The 22,114-nt window shown below is 44.3% G+C and overlaps 1 long non-coding RNA gene across 1 annotated transcript in view; it reads right to left on the bottom strand.

Moving 5' to 3' along the window:
* The window catches only part of LOC109321897, a 16,766-nt gene extending 2,276 nt beyond the window's left edge, over positions 1 to 14,490 (bottom strand). Inside the window, exons 1-2 of the long non-coding RNA XR_002104200.1 lie at positions 14,385 to 14,490; positions 8,530 to 8,533 (exon numbers count right to left, since the gene is read on the bottom strand). This is a non-coding gene — a long non-coding RNA (uncharacterized LOC109321897). The remainder of the gene's footprint in view (positions 1 to 8,529; positions 8,534 to 14,384) is intronic.
* Positions 14,491 to 22,114: the final 7,624 nt, after the last annotated feature.

Consider the following 22,114-nt stretch of genomic DNA (forward strand, 5'->3'; position numbering starts at 1 on the left):
CCAATGAAGGGGCTGGGAGAGTGGGTGGGGGGGGGAGCCTGTCCAATTCAGAAATGTTGCCGATTTGGCGGTGGCTGAATCTCTGAATCAGATTCAGCTGAATTGATTCAGGACAGTGATTCGAATCATGAAATCGAATCACTGTCCCCTGAATTGGCCAAATCAGAATCTGAAGTGAATACTAGTTGGTTCACACAGGCCTATTGCATAATACATGCAATGTGCAGAAAGGACCTAAGTGTCACACTAAACAGTACTTAAAAACTATTTTTTTTCCTTTCCTGGGAAATTTTGACATTTCAAAATTACTTTATATTACTTACTGGGGAAAATGCCAAAATATAAAAAAATTCACATGAAATAAAAGATCAAAACTTTCTAATTGGTTATGTAAAAATGGAATGTTTGATATTTTTATAAAAAATATTTGATATGTCAAAAACTTCATTTTTCATTTAAAAAAGATACTGAAAATTTTTTTCAAAGTCAATGAGATGACATTGTCAGTACTAACATTTTTCTTGTTTCAGTTTTGTTCATTAGAAAACTGAAAAAATATATACAGGAATATTTTATTTAGATGAAACCATATTTTCCAAAGAGAATTTTTCCATGCAATTATTTTTACTAGCATATCAAATCAGATGGGAGAAAAGAACTTGTCAGCCATGTATTTATCATTTCTGTTAATATACCATGTTAGGCAATAGATTTTTTTACATGCCTTGTATTTTTTTTGAAATAGCATATATGAATTTTGGTATCCTAGTAGATCCTAGGGGCATGTGAAGCTTTGGTTGCTGATTCAGTACAGAGAGGATTCAGCCCAATTCAGCAGCTGAATCATCAAATCTGAATTGAATCAGGAGACCCTTTAAAAGATCTGAATTGATTCAAAACATCTGAATAAATTCAGAAAAGATTTGGAAAAGATACAGTGATTCAGAGATTCAGAAGGTGGTCTTGCGGGGAAACAGAAACTGAGAAGAGGGAGGGAGGGAAACACTGCTCTGATATTGACATCTGTAGCTGGCCAGTGACTGTGATCTTTCCCTGAATGCCCTTCCAATCACAGTGCTCTGGGGGAGGGATGTAGAAACAGCATATAAGGCTCTGTGTGAAGCCTTTCTCTGCCTTTTGTGAGCTGTCTGTCTGGAAGCAACAGCATGGCACTGGCTTCCTAGTCAGTCTCTTGCTAGTCTCTCTTTTTGGAAAGGATTGGATATACCTTACTAATTACCCTTGCCTAGAATCCCTCTACTTATCCCTGTGCAATCCATTCCTTCAACTTATTCTTCCCCCAAAATCCTCTTATTTGTTCTTGTTATTTTTCCCCCACACTTTTTAAAAAGAAAGATGTGTTTTCCTTGGCAGTGTCTCATCCATCACTGTGCAGGAAAGCACATACATTACACACACACACACACACACACACACACACACTAAACAGATAGGAGATATATTACACACACACATTTTCCAGCACAGCAAACATTATGAAGCATGCTGGAAAGGCAGGTGCCAGGTCTTTTGGCAGGGGAGGGAGAGGGGCTAGAGGGGGTAGGGGGAGACCTGTAAGTTTCCTTCCCCCACAAACACACCCTCTTTTCTGGCAGCAATGAGTCTTCTGCTGCCAGTGGGAGCAAGGAGGTGGGAGCAGTACCTGTTCCTACACCTGCACCACCTCCACTAACACCAGAAATAGCCATCAGCACCAGCATAACAGTCTCCTCCACCCCAATTTTAGCTCCCAGCATGAGTCTCCCAGTGTCAGAAGAGGAGTTGGATCTGGAAGCAGGGGAGCTGAGTGCCATAGCCAGGGAAATTCTGGGGAAAGAGGGGGAATCTGAGTTTGTGCTCCGCACCCTTCAAAGTTCCCCTAGAGGCATGTCTCCTTCTCTGGAAGGCATCTTGGAGACAGTTGTGGGGGCAGATGGCTCAGCTTCCCCTGTTGTTGTGCCTCTGCCTGCTGAGGAGGGGTATAAGGCAGGTTCCCCACCCTCAACTCAGAAGTGTGTGTGTGGGGGGGTGTAGTGTAGTGTGGGATCATTTTGAGGTGGCAGATGATCTCAGGTATGCTACCTGTCAGCACTGCTGAAGGCAGATCAGCTGGGGCAAGGAGGTGAAAGACTTCACCACCAAGGTGATGCTGTTGCATCTCAGGAGGCAGAACCCTTTTGCCCTTGTTCTTCCTCATCCTGGCACCTGAGAATGTGCCCAAAAAGAAGTCCCCCTCTCACTCCAATGCCCCATCCCCACAAAGCAGAGGCACATGACCCTGGACTAATGCAGGAAAGCCACAGACAAGGTGGGGTCTGCAAGGGTAAGTGAGGTCATCCAGAGCACTAGGGAGATGCTTGCTCTGTATGGCCAGCCCTGCTCCTTTGTTAAGTGTCCAGGATTCAGGTGGCTCAAGATGCTCGTGGCCCCATCCTACCAAGGGTCCTTTGGCAGCATGGTGGTGCCCTCCCCATATGAGACATGCAGGGAGTAATATGAGGTATGCAGGGAGTACTTGAGGGAGGAGCTGCAGAAGTCAGGGTTGCAGGTAGTTTTACACTTCACCTCAGACATCTGGAGCAGCTGGGGTGGAGATCATGCCTACCTCTCCCTCATAGTGCACTGGTGCAATCAGTCAGGGTGTTGGTGGGCTCTTCAAGTGAAGGTGATGGATGAGTCCCATACAGCAAGGGATCATGGTGGCCATGAACCGCATGGTGCAGGGTGTCTTATTGGGCAGGGCGAGCTTACCCATGGATCCATGGTCACTGACAATGGGGCCAATATAGTCAAGGCAGTCCATGATGCCAACTTTGTTGGCATCCACTTTGTGGCACACAAGTTCCACCTCATAGTCAAGGATGTCTTGGAAGGGGATAGGGCTCCTGGTGACAGTGCCATCATAACCATTGCCAGACAGCTCATTTCAAAATGCAGGAAGGTGGAGGGCTACTTCCACCACAGCATCAAGCGGGGCAAGATGCTTTGGGAGAAACAGGCAAAGCTGAGCATCCCACACACAAAATCATGCAGGATGCAGAGACTGGGTTGAGCTCCACATACCTCATGCTTGAAAGGCTGGTCAAGCAACAGAAGGCTATTCATGAGATGGTCTTGCTTGGCGAGATTGGGATCAGTGGTCCCCTGAACAAAACTGAGTGGGGTACCATCTCCCAGATCTTGGTGGTCCTCAAGCTGTTCCTTGAGGCCACCGAGAACCTTAGCGCTGGCAATGCTTTTCTTAGTTAGGTGATCCTCATAGTGAAGGAGCTTGAGAATCAAATGGAGAAGTTGCCAGTGGATCCATGTTCTTGGCTGGGGCAAGTTGCTTTCACCAAAAGTGAAGTGAAGTTGCTGAAGGAGGGCATCAAAAATGGCTGGATCAATTGTGGTCCAGTACAGTCCATGTGCTGGTGAGCATGTGTGACTGAGGGTGAAGGGGAGCATCTGCAGCAGCAAAACCCTCAATCACTGGATGGAGGTGCTGGTGAACAGGGTCAGGGAGGCAGAAGGAAAGAGGCAGGGGGACATGGAAGTGGAGGATCCACTGCAACCACCACTGCAACCACCAACCAATCTCCTCCACCACAGCTACTGCCAATGAGGGCCAAGGGCATGGCTTCAATGTTGGGGTCCAGAGGCACCAGACCCCACCATCTGGCAGGTAGTACAGAGGCCTCAGTGGCTAGCTATCTTGCTGAAGATGTGGAGCCACTGCAACGTGACCTCTTGGCCTATTGGGCAACCCACAGCCAGATGTGGCAGGATCTGGCCATGGTTGCCTAGGAACATTTGTCCTGTCAACAAACCAGTGTTCCTCATGAGATGGTGTGCAGCATTGCTGGGGATGTTGTGACACCCCACGGCACCTCCACAGATCCTGGTTTGGTGGAATAGCTGGTGTTCCTGAAGGTGAACCTCCCACTGCTGGGGTTCTCCAAACGCCACCTACAGATGGAGTGAATGCCACCATCCTCACTCCATGCCTGTATGCTTTTTAAATTTTTAATTTTTTTTGACAACTATTTAATGCCCCACTCCCAAAGATGGAGGCAGCAGTTTTTCAGCAGCCAGCAGGGCAGGAACATCTCTCTGCTGATCTCCCATGCCAGGATGAAGTTGGAGGTATGGGCTGGGGCTATGGGGAAGGAGGAGACCCCAGGTCCTGGGCATGACCTAAAACTGCACTCTGCCAGGGTAGGGAGGCCTGGTGGGACTGCCGGTGGCATTGCAGCTCCAGGAAATGCCAGGACCACTAACCTCCCTGGTGAGAGGCAGGTAGGGAGCACCTGATAACCTCCAGCTACCACAGGCATGCACAATCCTGGCTGGGGAAAACCATCTGGGAGGCATGGGCCTCAATGTTGAGAAGGTATGGACCTGTGGAAGGGATGTCCAAACATCAGGGGCCCAAATGGGCAGTCTCCTGCCTGGGTAACATCTGAATCAGTTTTCCATCAAGAGCAAGAGGAGCCTGAAGACGAGGCCAGTTTAATAAATAAAGGTTTATCACCTTTACAGTAAAATCCATATAATTTTAGGACAGACAGAATCATTCAGATCAGCTGATCGATCTGCCCTCCTCTAAAGCAGGGTCATATGCTTATGATCTTGGAAACTTTTTGTAGTTAAGCATACTATTACTTAGTTGTCAAAAAATAACTGTTCATTGAAATTTAAAACACTCCAGCCGCTTCACATTTGTTCCAGGATATATGGTTCTTAAGAGGATATTGAAAGATGTGTTAACTGTTCAACTTTTGGGAACATAATGAAAGATTGTACTGAAAATTATTTGGTTTTTAAGCGAATTTAGGTAGTTCTTATATTTTATGAACTCATAATATTATGTTTGCCTTATTATAATTAGAATCTGACAGTGTCCTTGAATTGTTCTTAAAATTTCATATTTTATCAATTGTTAATTTTAAAGTTTCACTGTGATTAAAGAATTAGAAGAATTGCTGTAATTTTTTTTAATGTTACATATGAATTGTATTTATTATTCCATTAATTCTTTCAGAGGTTTTTACTGGTGCAATATGTTTTAATATGTAATATTTTTTTGTGTGATCTCATATGCTATTGTATCACATTAATATTACTTGAATTCCAAATTTACTGATAAGAAGAGTACATTATAAATGCTTATACAGATTTTGTGTATGATTTGCTGTGTATGCTATTTGCTATTTTGTTTAAAAACAGGTATATGCTTATTATCTAACCAAATTAATAGTTTTTTATGGAAAATAATTACTTAAGAATGAAGAGGACAAAGTTTAAAAATTCCATCTCAGCTACCCTGTTGTGTTCATATTTACTTTTTGTCTGTTTTGCATCAGAAAGGAGAGGTCTATTATTTGTATTTTAGATCAGCCAGTGGTAATTATGTGTTGCTTCTGATGAACCTTTGATCCATGCTACTCTGATATCAGAGTGCATAGTGAGATTAGACTTTGGAAAAATTGAATTTTTAGGACAGACAATATATTGGACATGTTCTATGCACTGAATGTTTGCTTTCTGGGCTCCAGTTGCAAAAAATATACTGAAAGTACATAGAAACAGTGTCACCTACAAAGTTCATATCAAATTATTTCTTTAGAATTAGCACACTTATTAGACAAGTACAAAAACATCCCAGAGAATGAAGCTAATAGAAATAAACAGTTAAAAAAATGATGGTTTCTGAGTTTTAGGAGGATGAATTCCTAGCCCTGCTGAAGTTTTTCATTGACTTCACCCAGGTTAGAATGTCACCCAGTTATTTTTAACCAGTGCAACTCAAAATGAAATCTGTATTGTTCAATTTTTCACTTAGGTGGGGTTTTGTTAGTTCCTGTATAAGTCTCAAAATATCAGTCTTAATGAGTTGTTGGTAGTGGCAGCATGGCCAGCCACCAGTTGCAGTGACTGCCATTTTTGCTCCCCGTCCCTAAGTGGACTTCCAGGGCTGCTGCCTCAGTCACCCTACCTTAGTTACACTACTGCCTCTTTTTCTGAAATGATCATATTTCTTTAAACAGAGTTCAGTGAGTGGGGTTGATGGACTGAGGTGATTTTTTTTCTTCCCTCCTGATCCTAACTTGCTTCAGAGTATGTACAGACCACAAATGAATAATAGAAACCTTCCTGAGATAATTGTGAGACATACAACTGCCTGGGGTTTCTACTAGATTCCATGCTTTAACACGAATCTCCTCCAGTCATCTGCTTCCTGGTTGAGTGTTCTGGCCACCAAACTGTTATGCCAAGGTGGGTACCACTACATGACATGTTTTTGAATGTAAGTGTCCATTGCTGCTGTGTGTTGTGCAAGTAAATCAGGTATATTCTGAGGATGCGCAATGAATTAGGCCTGACTGAGGATTTAGACAAGTTGCCAGCATTAATTTGGATTACAACAGGAGTCACACAGGAGTCTGCACCTAGATGCTCAAACAGATTACACAGGGTGTCTACAGAGTACATGCAGTGTGCATCTCCACACGCAATTAATGCACCTAAATGTTACTGCACAGTAAATTCAGGTGTATTAAGCTTAGGCCAAGAACATTGCCTGTCAAGCAAAGATTTGAACTCAATGGGAGCTGTCAGGTCCAGGGCTTCTCCTGCCCTGTCTGTGCTGCTGCAGCAGCCAGGGAGAGCTCTAGGCTCTGGCTGAAGCTATCCGCATGCCAGCCCCAGGCAGGCAGAGGGCACAGAGGTAGCCTCAGGCTGGTAGGGGCTCCAGTGGAAACCTTGGGGGCAGCCTCAGGCTGGCTGCAGATGTTCTCCCAGGAGTCGGTGACCAATTTGCCATGGAGGGTCCTTGCCTTCCCCCAGAAGCAGTGGCCAAAGCACTGTGACTGCAAGCACTTGCTGACCACCTTCTCCTCCACCCCTCCACAGCTGGGCACCTGGGCATCCACCCATAGACCCTGGGTCCACAGTGCTAAACCAAGAGCGTATAGACAGTTTTCAAGAAACACCAAACTTTATTTTCCTGCACCACACAACAACTTCCCCCTCCAACAACAAGAGACTCCCTACTGCCTTCCTCAACAACAGGCCCACTGCTTCCCAATAGCACACTCCCTCTGTCCCTCCCTCCCTCCCTACAACACACCCCTCCCTAATGCAAACACCCACCACCAATAAAGCACCCTCTTCCTCATGAAACTATTTACAGTGGTGCATTGACAACTGTCAAGGGGGGAGCTGTGGGGTAGAGATGCTTATGGCATGGATCCTGTGGAGAGTGACCCAACACCCTGACACCCCAGCCTCTGCTGAAACAGGTGTGGAAACTACAGTGAGCCTGGCAGGCTAGAAGCTGGCCTAGGGGTGAGGGTGGGCTTTGTCCAGCCCACTCAGCCCTCTTCCCCCTCCTCCTCCAAAGGGCTGGGGCTAGCAGGGCCCACATGCAGAGCTGGCCCAGCCATGGCCAGCTCTTATTCAGGGGTCACATGGCAATGGGGTGAACAAGGCAGCGTGCCAGGCCACTACAAGACCAGGCTCAGAAGCTGGGCCATGGGGCCCTGGCTGGCCACCCCCAAGATCACTGGGAGGGCTTGGTGCCATGGGCAGCTGCCAGGGTCCATGCAGGGCTGTGGCTGGGGGATGGGCATTGGGCGGCACAAAGGTGACTACCAGGGCCAGAATAGTTTTGAGAACCCAACAGTCCTCCTCGGTTGCTGTCACCACTTAGACCACTATGATGCCCTATCATTCCTGGGCCTCCACCAACCTCTCCAGGAAGGCAACATGCCTTTCCTTGAAGGTGAAGTGTGCCCGGTCCCTCTCCTTCTCCCTCTCCAAATCCTGGACTCACCAGACCTAAGAATCGGTGAGCTATTCCTCCACCACTGTGACCATCCAGTCCAGCAGCAGGGTCCAGTCTCGGATCTGCCACTGATGATGGCATTGTATACAGAAGGCACTGGCTAATGTTGATGGGGTGCTTGTGGCCCCATCTCTGCCAGCGGCAGCTGGGTCTCCCCCATGTGCAGCTGCTGTACCTGCAAAGCATGGACAGAGAAGCTCTTTATGAGAGTTTGCAACATTTCAGATATAACATGCACTGTACTGAGGGGCTGTATGTGGCCTGGCCTCAGTTCATAGGTCATGCATGCAAAGATGCCCAGGGACCCTGGTAAGTTGGTCAGGTGGGCCCTTCAATCCCTGCTCCCACAGTGGGAGAGGTAAACCACTTGCCAGTTGTTTCAAGCAGCCTGCTATCCCCATCCTCTACCCAGGCTGGACCAGGGCTGGCTCCTTTTGGCTGACTCCTTTCGGCAGCGGTTCAGGACCAACTCTCCCATTTCTCTTCCCTGTGGGCCAGACAATTTGTTTCCATGCTACCAGGCCCATGTTACCTGAGTTCTGGGAATGAGGGGCTCCCAACTGGCTGGGACACAGAGCTAGTGATCCCCCTGCTGCTCCTCAGTGTCTAGGAGCAGGCCACAGCTGACATGGGCCTTGGAGGCCAGCTTGGGAGAAACAACAAGCTGCTCCTGTCACATGGCTGGAGGAGTTGCTAGCCACATGGCTTTGCCCCAAACAGGAGGCTACCTCCTGCTGGTGTGACTGACCAGGTGTAGTTTGCACCCAATGTCAGCATCTACATGTGTACTACTGAGCATTAGTTAATGCGCCATTTATCTAGTACCTGGTGAGCATTTACTGCACATTAGGTTAATCTAATGGACAGTTAAGCATCATATGTAGATGCACCCCTGAAGCATAAATATCTAGGAAACTTTGTACTCCAAAATTCAGGTGCTAAATGAATGTAGGTACTCAAATTTGCCCTTTCCTAATTTGGCACCTATTGAACCCTTCTGAATCTGGCCCCTTATGTTTTATAGAGCTTACTAGGAAAGGAAAATATTCATGGAACACAATGATTTCACATTTGATAATCCTGATTTGCCTTGCAAATTTATGTAATGATCAGAAATTAACTTTAAGTTTTAACCAAAGTTGAAAAAGAAATGCACTACAAAGGACTGACACCTCAGATGTAGTGGATTTAGAACAGATACAGACTAGGGAGTGGCACACAGAAGGAAGTTGCTGACTAAATTAGAAACAGGAGATTTGGGGCATACAGCATATGTGCTGATATAAAATGTGATATAAATCAGAGTCCTATAAATCCTTTGAGGGCACATGCTGATCAATGAGGATAAATATAACTTATAGCAAAGAACAAAACAAACTGAGGTATTTCAAAAGAAAGATGTATTGTTGCAATGATTTAAAACAGACACAGCAGTGCTTCTAGAGAGATGAAAGAAAGTATCTTTTAGGTATAGTTCTAGGATTTATGCGATATATGAATGCAAAGCTATTTGTTGGCATGAGTGCACATCAGGATAGCAGACAAGGTTCTTTGGGTAAATGTGGTATTATTTATTAGACCAACTAAATACAGAAAACCTGCCGTAACCAGCACCTTACAAGTTGGCATGCTCTATTAACCAGCATGCCAGCTTGTAAGGTAAAAGCGAAACTGGAAGTGCCCACCATGGCACTTCCGGTTTTGCCAAGCCCCCATGGCCTGGAGCAAAGCAGCCTGTACTTCTGAGCCCCCATGGCCTGGGGCAAGGCAGGCTGCACGGGGCCTGCCCCCTGGTCCCTTGCAGCCCACAGGAGGGTCAGCGATGTGGTGGGAGGGGTGGCAATGTCCCGGATGCAGCGGGAGAAGCAGTGGCCCAAACAGGCAAAGATGCCTGTACGGGCCTCTCAATTAACTGGTGTATTTTGTTATCCAGCACCCCCCATTTCCCCAGGGGTGCCGGATAACACAGCTTTTGCTGTAATTGGAAACATTGTTCTTTGCAAGCTTTTGGGTACAAAAACCCTTCTTCAGACAGAGGGAGAGTCTATAGTTGTATTGTGCTCTCCTGGATAGGATAAAAGCCAGTATGCAAGAATGCAGGTCAGTGAAAATGCAAATATGTGGCAGTGAGGGATCAGAGGGGGTGAGAAACAATAGGTGAGACATAGGTGGGAGGAAAGGGGAATGGTGACCTGGTCGTGGAATGTAGCTGGTAAATTGTAGAGAGGTTTCCTGGGGTTTCCAGATGGTAAGAAGGTTATAATGTGCCATGAATTCAGTGTCTATATTTAGTCCATGGTTTTTTGTATCCAGTAGATTGATGAAGTGAAATTTGTAGGCTCGCCTGCAATAGCCTATTTCATTACCATAAAAAAAAAGGCTTTTCACTTTCTACACTATGTCTTTTTAAAGTTACAGGAGCTCAATAGACACCAATATGGGGAATTTCATCATTATCATCACAGCTGCTGCAACATCCCTGAGCATGTGGGTGCTGAAAAGAGAAAGAAATTAGCAGTTAATTTGTGAAACAAAAATGTTCTTTTCCAAGTACTTGGTGAGAGCTCTCCTTTTGAGCATGTGGATGTGGGCCTTCATTCTCTATTGCAATGCAGAAGCTGTAAATAAAGATGGCAACAATATATTCCTAGATTAGCTGGAAGTAATCAAGAACAATACAGCAAATGCAGTACCAACTCATTTTTCTGTTTTCTGGAACAACAAAAAAAGAACAATTAATGTTATATAACCCATATATGTGGATAGACAGGGCAGTAAACAGACTGCAGCAGGGTAGATATTTTCATGATTATATTTCTTGCATTATCATTGTAAACAATGAATTAAGCACATAATTCCTGAGTGTGTATATTTATTTGGATTTACACAATAATAAGAAAAAGACATACATCCCAAAGCACTTGTCATTTGCTATTACTTAAATACTCAGACATTTGCAAGCCTAACATCTTTGCGTTCTAACAAAAAATCAACTGTGATCAAGTAGTAGAAAAAGGTCCCATTGTATCAGCAACGTGGTTCTTCATATAAACCTCCCCAAAAACACTTCAAATAGCATGCCTCTAGATTCAACAGGTTCACACTTTTTCAGACTAAAGCAGGTGAGTGAAACCCCGAATCAACAATGATTCATTAACAGTGCCTTGGCAGTAACTATCAGTTGCTCATTTGCTTCTATTGACTGCTGCTGTAGCAGCTGGGAGAGATCTAGTTTTTCATGTCTTTCAAATTAGAATTAAAGACTAATGGACTGAAATAGGTAAAGATTTCCAGCTATATCTCAGGTTCACTCAAGTCAATGGCAAAACTCTTACTGACTTAGGGAGCATGCAGCTCTTTGCTGCACCTGGTCTATATTCAAACTGCAGGAATATAGACTATGAGCAATGTATATAGCCATTTGCTGTTGCTAAGAGCTGTGTGGGGCACCCACTAACTTGGGGTGGGGAGAGAAGTGGGCAGGGGCCCATGCTGGTCCATGGGGTGGTTATCTGTCTGAAGGTGAAGGGGTCAGGGGTTATCTGTCTGAAGTTGGAGGGATCTAAATGCAAAGTCTACATATCCTTGAATAGCCACAGGATTTCACCCTGCAGTAGCAGTGGTTAAAAACTATGAAATTTACAGATGAAAAGCTTCTATGCAGCAAAATACTGTTAGTACTGGCCTATTGCAGAGAAACCTGTTAAGAGAAAACTAAATTTTCCTGTCATTTCTGGAGAACTGAGTCTTAGTTGATACAGTTCATCAGAGTCTGTCTATGTAGCATTTCTGAATACAGTAAAATCCCTGTTAACCGGCATGAGTGGGGAAGCCGGTAAGCTAAAAGTGCCAGTTACCTGAGGCACAGATTTCTGGCCTCATGCAGAGCAGGAGGCTGGGGGGGGTGGGGTAGTGGTGGCTGCAGCTGCTGCTGCTGTGCAGGGGGTAGGGGTGTGTGGCTGGAACCACTGCCTGGGGGCACGAGGCTCCTGGCGGGGTGGGAGAGGCTGTGGGAATCACTCCTGGGTGGCTGGTTCACAATGGCAGCCTGGTGGCTTCGGCTGCTGGCTCCGGCTGCAACTCTGCCCTGGGCACTGGTAGCTGCGAGTCCTGCTGGGGGAGCAGGCAGGAGAGCCCAGCCCCGCTCCCCATGGTGGGCACTGCACCTGGTTGCTCTGCATGGGCCCATGAGGCCGGAGACATTGCCTGGGGGTGCAGGTCTCCTGGTGGGTCAGCTTCTGCCCCCAGCAGTGCAGCAGGCAGGAAAGTGGCAGGGTGCAGTGCCATTGAATCCTGCTGCTGAAATTCCAGTTATTAGAGCATTCCAGTTAGTAAAATCCTGGATAAGAGGGATCTTACTGTACACTCTTTAGCCATCTGAAGAAGAAGAAAGTTTTAGTTCATAGGATCTTAGGAATGCAGGCCTGGAAGGGACCTCATAAGATCATTCATTCCAGCCCTCTGCTCCAGGCAGGATCAAACCTGACTAAAACCATCCTGGACAAGTTAGAGAGGATGCAGTTGTTGGAATGAGAAAACATTTAAGATACAGTTGATATAAAAGATTAAGGGGTTAAATTAAAATTTAGATATAGTAATTTGAGTTTCATTGCACTCTAACATGAAAGAGTTATTTTTTTCTGTTTTTCAAGTTACTTTCTGTCTAACAATTGACATTTTGGCAGCAAGGGCCATTTTGCATAAAGGCTTTTTATTCTTTTTTGGTAAAATTGGTCCATGAAACACCTACATAAACAGATCCTCACTGCAATATTTATTTGGGACCAGTCTCTATTCTACTTATTAAATACACAGGTGGAGTTAGCTGCAACAGCAATCCTGCTCAAGACCATGAAAGCCACTTATTACAAAAATGTGTGGGTCCTCCTTCTCCCTTCTTTCTTGTAACTGAATCTTAAGCCTAAAATGGCAGTATGTTACACAAGTGGTTGTATTAGTGGATTTCCAAGGACTTGAACACCATTGAATAGAGTTGCATGTAGGAGCCTAAGGGCATTGTTACACATTACACTCTAAGCTTCTCAAATGTTGATCAGTGTTAGTGTTAGCTTGCATTTAGAATAGCTTCATATTCAGGCTAAAAACCTCTGGCTTTCCCCAACCTGCATAGTTGTGACTTGCCACTAGAGGGATGGCAAGCCAAAACAGGCTTCTATCTATTATTTAGATGGGGTTGGGTTGAAAGGATGGATTGGTGGGGGTGGGAACTTGAGGCAGGAAGGGAGTTTGAGTGGTGGGAACTGGGTAGTGAAATGGGACACAGGGAGGGAATGAGTGGTATGGCAGGGAACTTGATGCGTCTGCCACTTCAAGAGGTCAGGCAACCTGCTGAGTCACTGGCAGGTGAGGGTCAGGGCTAATTGCAGAGTCAGCTGACCCAAAGGGCTGGTAGGTGTGGCTAGACCTGATCAAAGCAATCACTTGATTGAAGAGAGTCATCTGATTAGAGGAGGACTGGCCTTATGTGGGGTATAAGCCTGGACCCTGAGAGCAGAGAAGGCAGTAACATCTTGGGAACTGTAGAAGCAAAGTCACTCAGCAGAATGCTGCAGCTCCTAAATGCCATGAGGAGAATGATATGCAAGGGTTTAGGTAGGAGCTCAGGGGATGGAAAAAGTTCCTGGGGACACAGTGTGGGGTCCAGAGCCCTGAGAAGGGGGCTGAGTGTCTGGGGCCTGTGGAGAGCCTGGATGAGGCCAGAGAGAGAGGGGCTGAGTGCTTGTGGGCTATTGAGAAGAGAGCTCAGGACAAACCCAGAGAGGAGCTGTGTGCACAGGGGCTTTGTGAGAGGCCAGGAGGGGCCCCTATGAACCCAGAGAAGGAAGGGGCTGTAGTAAGGAAGACTAATGGAGGGCTCCAAGCCTGGAGAGAGAGAGAGAGAGAGGGAATGATCTATGGAGGGGCCTAAGTGGGCGGACCCACAGAAAGGAGAGGTCTGGCAGTTGGAGGACAGACCCTGGAAACCTTGACTGGTCTATGCCTATGCTGAGACCAGGGCCCAGGAGGGGTAAAAGAGTGACAGAGCCCACTGTGAGAGATGGTCAGAGCTGGGAGAGCTCGGAGTCTCGATCGGCCTGGAGGCGGGGCCAGCACCAGGACCTAGGAGAGGCACAAAGGTGTTTGTGGGTCTACAGCCAAGAGGAAGGGGTCAGGGAGCATGTAGCCCAAGATGATTATGGCTGTTGGGGTCTGAGAGTGAGCTCAGGGCCAGAGGTAGAGGGCTCAGATGAGAGATGGAGCCACAGACAGAGGTTAGTAGCCTAGGAGGGATATAGGGAGTGTAGGAATCACTCCTCCCCTCCTCCCCAGCTGCCTCACTACTGTAAGCAGGCAGCCCCTTCCCTCATCTGTTTCATTTACCACTGAGCTGTGACTTGGGTTGGAGACATTCCTGAGGGAGGGGGAAGCTCACTCTCCCCTGTGTCCTGTGTAACCCTAAATCCTTGCCTGAGGTTGGTGATGTTTTTCAAACTGACCAGCTGGCATCAGCTGTGGTTTGAGTATACTGATTTGTGGTGGGAACTTTGTGATGAACTTATGACAGGTCCCTTTTTCCTGGAAGGAGGGGAGACAAGTTTTGGGGATACAGCCAGGGAGCCATGCTGCCTCTAGAGCAGGCTAAATCAGCCCCTGAATGGAATTGTGAGTAACTTATTTGAATTGTAGCCAGTAACCTAGACCTAAGTGTTCTAGGCTCATACGCAAAGGTTCCACGAGGAGAGTGGCCAGGAAAATACAGTAGAGCTGACACCCTGGAGAAGGGCCAGAAGAGAAATCAAGGGATCTGGTAGCTCAGAGAGTGGTTGGGTTAGATTGAGGGGTTTCGGGGGCCTGAGAGAGAGACTGATGTCTCTCTGGTGTCCCAGGGAGCAGTTGGGTGAGATTGAGGGGTCTAAGGGCACAGAGAGAGATGTCAATATCTACATGTGGGGTCTGGCAACTGGAGAGGGGCCAGCAGAGAGACCAAGGGGGCTGTGTGCCAAAGTGGGGCTGATGGAGGCTGAAGGCTTGGAAGGCCTAGAGAGGAGCTATGTCAGCAACTGGCAGAAAATCTACAAAGATGCCATCTTTAAGGCATGGGGCATGGTATAGGGATGGATTGGAGCCATGGAATTAGTTCTTAAGGCTTAAGGTACTATCTGGAGGCACAGTTATTGAGTGAGGCCCAATAAGGGGCTTGGACCTAGGTAGAGGCTGACAGGGATTCAGTGGAACCAGCCCAAGTGAAGGCCTGTGAGCATCCTTTTTATGATCATGTTTACCATCAAGGCATGGCAGGAGAGACAGAAAGGCACCCTAGGGACAGAAAGGGGCATGATCATGGAGTCTCCAGGGGATTGCCACAACTTCCCCTGAGATCCAAAAGGTAAGAATGGTAGCTGAGGCAGGGTGATGAAATGAAGGAAGGCAGCCAGTGAAGCCTCTAAGGCTAAGTACAGACAGTCAAAAAGCCTGAGGATGAATCAATTCAATATTTGCAAGTTAGTTTAAGCTTATTAGATTGAACCAATAAGAAAGTGAACAGACATTCGCTTTTGATTCTGGAAATGCAGCCACATACCTACAGTGACCCAGGCCAGAAGACAGGAGCATTAGAGCGCACCTCCAAGCTCAGCTGAAGTAGATAGTTTAGGCCAAGGCTAGCCCACCCACTCTAGAAAGGGGGGGGAGAGGTTTGTGGGGGAGATGCAAAGCATCCTGGAATGCTAGGGAACTGTGAGTTAACTTGAATCTGGAGAGGATCTAGGACAGAAGTTCAATAAACCAATTTAATCTAAATTAGTTAAGTCTGATACTACATCCATCCAGGTTTATCTTAAACTGGTTTCAGCCATTGTGAAAGTGATTTATGTGCACAAAACTTCTTTTGTATTACAGATTTGAACCAGTTTCCAGTCATTTTTACTTGTTTCTGTATAATATCTGTCTCTAGCCTAAAGGAGAAAATAAAAAGTAGTGAATAAAAAAAGAAGCCCTAAATCTTCTTAGATGCCCAGCAGTTACATTAGAATCCAGCCATTGGTCTTGTGAGGCAGAACTGTACGAGCAGCTATTTCATTAGCAATCCATCACAGTTGAGGACAAATTGTCTTCAATGATTACTTTGTCTATGGGCCTGAAGATGGCTGATGAAGCCAATCGAGGATGGACAGACTGTTTTGCAACTCAGGCATGTGTTTCCATGCAGGGTGGGTGCCTCTGGATTCTTGATTCAGTCTTTGATATGCTGTTTCTGCCACTCCCACTTTTCCATCTCCTGTTGTCATCAGAAGGTTTCAAAGTATTGAGATCCTTGCAGAAGATTCTTTGCGGCAGTCTTGGGCAGTAGTTCTGGCTAGTTGATGTTGATGTTATATTCTTTCAAGTTGGCCTTGAGGCCATCCTTGAAGTGTTTTCTCTACCCTCCTCTTGAGTACATGCCTTGAGAGAATAAAACTTGGTTAGGGAATCTGAAGTCAGACATCCAGATGATATGGTGTGGGAGCCAGGTCCACAGCTCCCCATGGAATCTAGGTAGGTGAACCCTCAGGGAATCATCCCTGAGCACCAGGAAAAAGCAGAGTGGCCCAGTAAGGGGCCTCACAAGAAAAACCGTCCACACACAGAGCTCCAACTACTATTCAGAACCTTCTGCTCATTTAAAGAAAATCAAAACATGGTGGGCGAGCTTATAAGAGTGGTTCCCAAGCATGTGTTCTAAGGCCAAGCTGTCAGCCCACAAGCCCAAGACAGTAGAAGGATCAGACTCTTGAGCCTGGCAGTACCACACCTATCTCTGGTGTCAGGTACACATGGGCAGCCCAGCAAAGTTGCTATTGGATGATCATCACCTCAAGGCTCATGGTGTTTGCCTTAGATGGGGCCAGGGCTTATATGGAAGCCAAAGGTTCCATGGAAAGGGCCACAGCTAATGCACAAAGGGGATGATTGAGTTGACTGCCTGAGATGCCATCTGCGAGGCTTGGGCCATGGTGTAGGGGTGGAACAGAGCTGCAGAGAGTGCCCCCCACATATTGGGGAATATAATGGGCAGCCTCCTGCCTAATTAACAACTCAATTATGTTCCATCATGGTGTGGCAGATGAGACAGGTGGGCAGTGGGCCCTGAGGCAGGTGGGGAAAGTAGCCCTGTGGCTAGTCAGGGACCCCCACTTTGCCACACCAGTTCCTACGGGCAAACATCTAAATATCACTTTGTAGCCATTAGCATTGACGGTATTTCTGCAGTAACTTGAGGTGTGTCCTGTATGATGTCCAGTAAGGTGGGCATCATAACTGCATTATAAACCATGAGTTTGGGTTTGGCTACGATGTCACAATCTTCAAACACCCATTTCCTCAGGTGTCTGAAGTCTGCCTTTACACTTTTAAGGTAATTTTGGATTTCATCAGTCAGCCTTCTGCAAGAGATGGCTTCTGAGGTACAAGAAATAACATTCTCCGGAATTTCACTGTAATACCTGAATTACAAGAGCTGGGGGCTGCTCATTAAGAGCTTGTTGATAGAGGACCTTAGTCTTCTGAATGTTAAGTGTCAGTCCCATTTTCTTGTATGCCTTGTGAACACATTGACAATTGCCTGAAGGTGTGTTTGCAAGTGAGCACACACTACAACTGCTTAAACACATGCACTCAAATCATTTGACAAGCTCAAGTGAATGAAAGATAATATTGTTTTAAGTTCATGCAAAATCAGAAGGTAAGAGGAAGAAGAGCAATGACCTTTAAAATATTCTATGAGTATGAATGTTTTCCTTTAAGTGGTAAGCTTTTAGTAAACTGGCCCATTATCAGAGGAGGGTTAGAAAGATTAGGTAACCTCTATACTGTCTCTATGAAGACTGAATATGATCCAAAATAGCCTGAGGTTATTAATATTGTAAATCTTTCTGCAAGAGTTTTCAGTGTATATACTTCACAGTCAAGCAAGCAATTAAAAAGAATTGGGAAGTATACCTTATGAACTTTTACTTTGTTTATCCCTAGTGCTCCTGGGATAAAAATAAATGCTTTCCTTTGTTCCTGCAACTGTCCAAACAACAAAAAATAAAAAATAAACTTGAAAAATTAAGATGATAAACCACAAAGTTTTATTAGTTCATGTCAATCAAAATAATAAATGCGTCAATATGATTAAAATCTTGATCGGACACGCTTCTAAATTTTATGAAATATTAATTATTCAGGAAACACATTTATTCATAATTTTGCCAATCTTCTGGTGAGTAACATGATTACATTGCTTCATGTGGTCCAAAACTGAAATTATTGGATCTAAGTAGATAAGGGCTCTATAAAACAAAGAATCTCTTTAATTTCAATTTTTATTATTTTCTGCACTCGTAGGAACTATATAGGAAGCACTTTTTTGCCAATGCCAGCTGAATCAGGCATAGCTGAATTTCTTTGAATGCTGTGCTTACTTCATGTGTTTGAATATTCAATTGTGAAGCCTTGGGGAGCTTCACAGTTTGAGCAATGTTTTATTTTCTACTTTACAAGACAGCATGTGTTCCTCATACTCACAGAAACCCGGCATACTACAGATGTCACATAACTGACATACACCCTCAGGCTATTATTGAAACAAACCAATATTTATTATGCAAAAATTTAAATGACTTGCTACGGTGCCAAAGTGTCTGAGGACTGAAAATATTTTGAAGCCTCTTCAGGAAGGGCCTAACCTTTCACTTTTTTCCCCAGAGCTCAGACATCCCTTAGCAATCCTGTGAGCTGGAATTACATGACAGAAAGGGTTGGGTTTGCTTCAGGGCATATTGAGCACTTTTTTTTTTGTATGAAGCACAAGCCAGAATTTTAAAAGGCTTTTCCCTTGGAAACAAGTATCTCCCTTGGGCAGAATAAGACATCTAAGGACAGAACTTGGCCCTTGAGATACTCCTTGAAAAATGTCTTGTTTTACTAAATACAGGATGAAAATAATAATAAAAAAAGAGCTAGGAAATCTTACTTGAACTATTCTTCCTACAAGGTCTCTACTGTAGACTCATCACCAGCTGCAGGAATTAATTACCATCCTATGGTACCTGCTTTAGTTTTCATGGTAATTCCCCAGTCAGTTGAACAGGAATGCACAAGAAGTGCCACAGAATGATTTTTTTCATTTAGTTAAGTGGGTAAAGAGATGGTTACTTATGTCATTCATAGCAGGATTGCAGTAAATGATGTTGCTGATGTTTAAAAGCACATGGCCAGCTGCATCCGATGGTGCAAAACTCATATTTAAGGAAAAGACAAAGTAGAATAACAATGAAAAAGAAAGTAACATTTAACTTGCAGGCCTGACTGCTTGACTTGATTTAACCTGAACATAATTATGGGAGCCTTAATGTTTTTTGGTGAATTATTTATCACCAGCAATGCTGGATATGACAGACTGAAATGGGTACAGATAATGGTATTTAGATAACATGGTTAAGGTTTTGGTATATGGCCAGCTGTGTCACCTGTCCCTCCTTGTCTACATTTATTGCACTTTTTCACTCTGCTGTTGTAAATCAGCATAATGCCATTTGCTGCAAATAGACCTATGATGATTTACTCCTTTTAAGGATCTGTTCTTTTATTCTGGGCATAAGTGAAGAATTAGGAGGAGGGCTGTAATTTACATTTTCTTTTAATAACATTTTTATGGAACAGGAAACTTGTGAATTTGAACTGAGATGTATTTAACAGTACTGCCATCTGTACTGCTGCAGACAGGCACATGCAGACATGTGTTCCAGGAAATAGATATGAAGCTTATATTCTGCCAGAAACAGCTACAAGCATCTTTTAATGTTAGTTTTTAATTTACTGAGAAGAGCTGGAGTTGTCTTAGTTCTAAAATAGATAAGAACCAACTGGACTGGTTAAAGCACTGGGGAATATTCTTCAGGGACAATTAATAATTGTTCCTAGGGGAGAGGACAGACATCATAATGCCTGTTTTTCAACTCTAAGTTCTTTGATCCTATGAAAGGCTTAAATTCAACTTTTCCCTTGATCAACTGCCAACAACTATTTGTGAAGTTGTTGTAATAATTTTAAAGGATCTTCCTTTAGACATTTATTCATTAATGCTGACACATAAAATACATCAACCAGTGTACATGATTAATCATTAAAAGATTATTTCACAAAATAGCACACAATAATTTTCTTTCAAATCATATATTAGAAATCCTCTTCATTCTTCTCTTGGCCCCTCTATTTCCACACACATACATTTCAGAAAATCCTGGGAAAATATTAGGGCTTAGTAACATATCTTGAAGAGCAGTTTTGTTACTGTGGCATCCGGGAACCATAGAAAGGACTAGGATCCCACTTTGCTAAGTGCTGCACAAACTGAGGGGTGGGGGTGAGGAAGGTAAATTTTATTCCCAAATAATTTAAAATCCAAGAATAGGTGAATACATACAGTGGGTACAAGTAAACCATGGGGCCATATTGCAATAGTTCAATATAGCTTTGATCTGAGCACATAAACAGCCTAATCATTGCTGAAATGTTTTGTAGGTCAGAAATCTTGGCCCTAGAAACTGATTGAGAATGTTAATTCCAGAACTGAGTAGCCTCATCAAAAATGGCATAGCAGTAACCTGCATCTGTTGAAACCAGTGTTTCGAATGCTTCCAGGTGCCACAAGATCACATTAAGAAAGAAATAGATCCAACTTGAATGCCTGTATCTCCAGTACTATCTTCAGGGTATGAATTACAAGATTATAACAAGAGTGTCATGGTGGCTGTGAAGTCTCTATTGCCATATTCTGTTCTCAGTTCATACTCGTACTCCAGTTGCTTTCAACAGGAATATGGTGCTGGTCTCATAAGTCATATTGTAACTATCTGATAATGTATACATTCTTCCACTGTTACAGAAATACACTGACTTTATACTTCTTCATAAACCACTCACAAATCAGATTTAAAACGCAGTTCAGCCTTAGTCTGTATATTATTTTATATGATCATAATCATGGGTGAAAGATGTTTTAGCTGTTGCTATCATTGTTTTCCCAAACCATAAGTTTCTTTTCCCTCCCTTGGGAACTCTCAGGTTTCTAAACAAAAAACACAAACTCCTTGTGCATGAGTTCTTGGAAGAGGGTGAGTAGGAAGCACATAAGGTGAACAAGGTTGACATATTTTCTATGACTGTATGTACCATAGCCATTCCCTAGTAATCAAAGTCTAAATAATGTCAAAGTGTGTTTTCAATTTCCTCTTTGAAACTAGCAACAAGCAATAGTATTACATAAATTCTACTCTGTCAAAACATTTCACTTACTTCACAACCTGCAGACAATATGAGAAATGCATCTCATGTTATTGTAGTATTTTAATTTCAATATTGGGTTATAATTGTTCCAAAGATGAAAAATCGATGCACGATCCAGGATATGCAGCTGTATCTGGGTTTAAAAAACAAACAAACCAAAAACCAAAAACCAACCAAACAAAAAAAATCAACATAGGACTTCCCAGTGATCACCTGAAATGAGAAGAGCAGGGAAAAGTAATCAAACCACAGAGAATTACCCTGAAGAGAATGTATTCTGTAACTGCTTAATATTTGCCTATATAACAATATATTTATGGGTGTGATGAGAGTCATTCAAATGTTAGGATGCCAATATTAGAATTGAAATAACAAGTTTCAATTTTTTGCTTCAGGCAGTTTTTCATTAATTCCCTTAGAGACAAGATTGCTTGTTGAACTCTTTTAGTTATATAATAGTTGTTTTAAATATTTTATAAACTCTAAGCATTGTTTCTCTTTTATTATTTAATTATTACTTCTAAATGTTCATGAGTCTTCATGGTAGTGGAAGGAGAAGTTGCTAATGCTAAAGATAGGCTTTTCCTGTGGTATATCCAACTCAAAGGAGGTATATGATATCCTAAAGCAGGGGTTTTCAACCTTTTAAAAGAAGTTTTTCTCCTTCTGGTAATGGCGGCTGGGAGCGGAGGGGGGGTGGGGTTGCCCCCGCTACCACTCTGCACTGCCACCACTCACTGCCCTGCACCACTGTGCCCCACTTTCCTATGCCTGGTTGTATGTGCAGCTCCATGGACTGCTGACGGGCCTCACACCTGGCCAATTGCATGCCACCTATCAGCAGCCCATGGAGCTGCACATGCGACTGCCCATGGGAGAGTGGTGCGCAGTGGTAGCTGCTGTATACAAGCTTCCCCCCGCCCCAGCCCTGTGTCTGGAAAGCCAGGCAGCACCTGTGTGGCCTGCAGAGGGGCA

Source organism: Crocodylus porosus, unplaced genomic scaffold (assembly GCF_001723895.1).
Source record: "Crocodylus porosus isolate Cpor-Errol unplaced genomic scaffold, CroPor_comp1, whole genome shotgun sequence".
In the NCBI taxonomy this organism is placed as follows: domain Eukaryota; kingdom Metazoa; phylum Chordata; order Crocodylia; family Crocodylidae; genus Crocodylus; species Crocodylus porosus.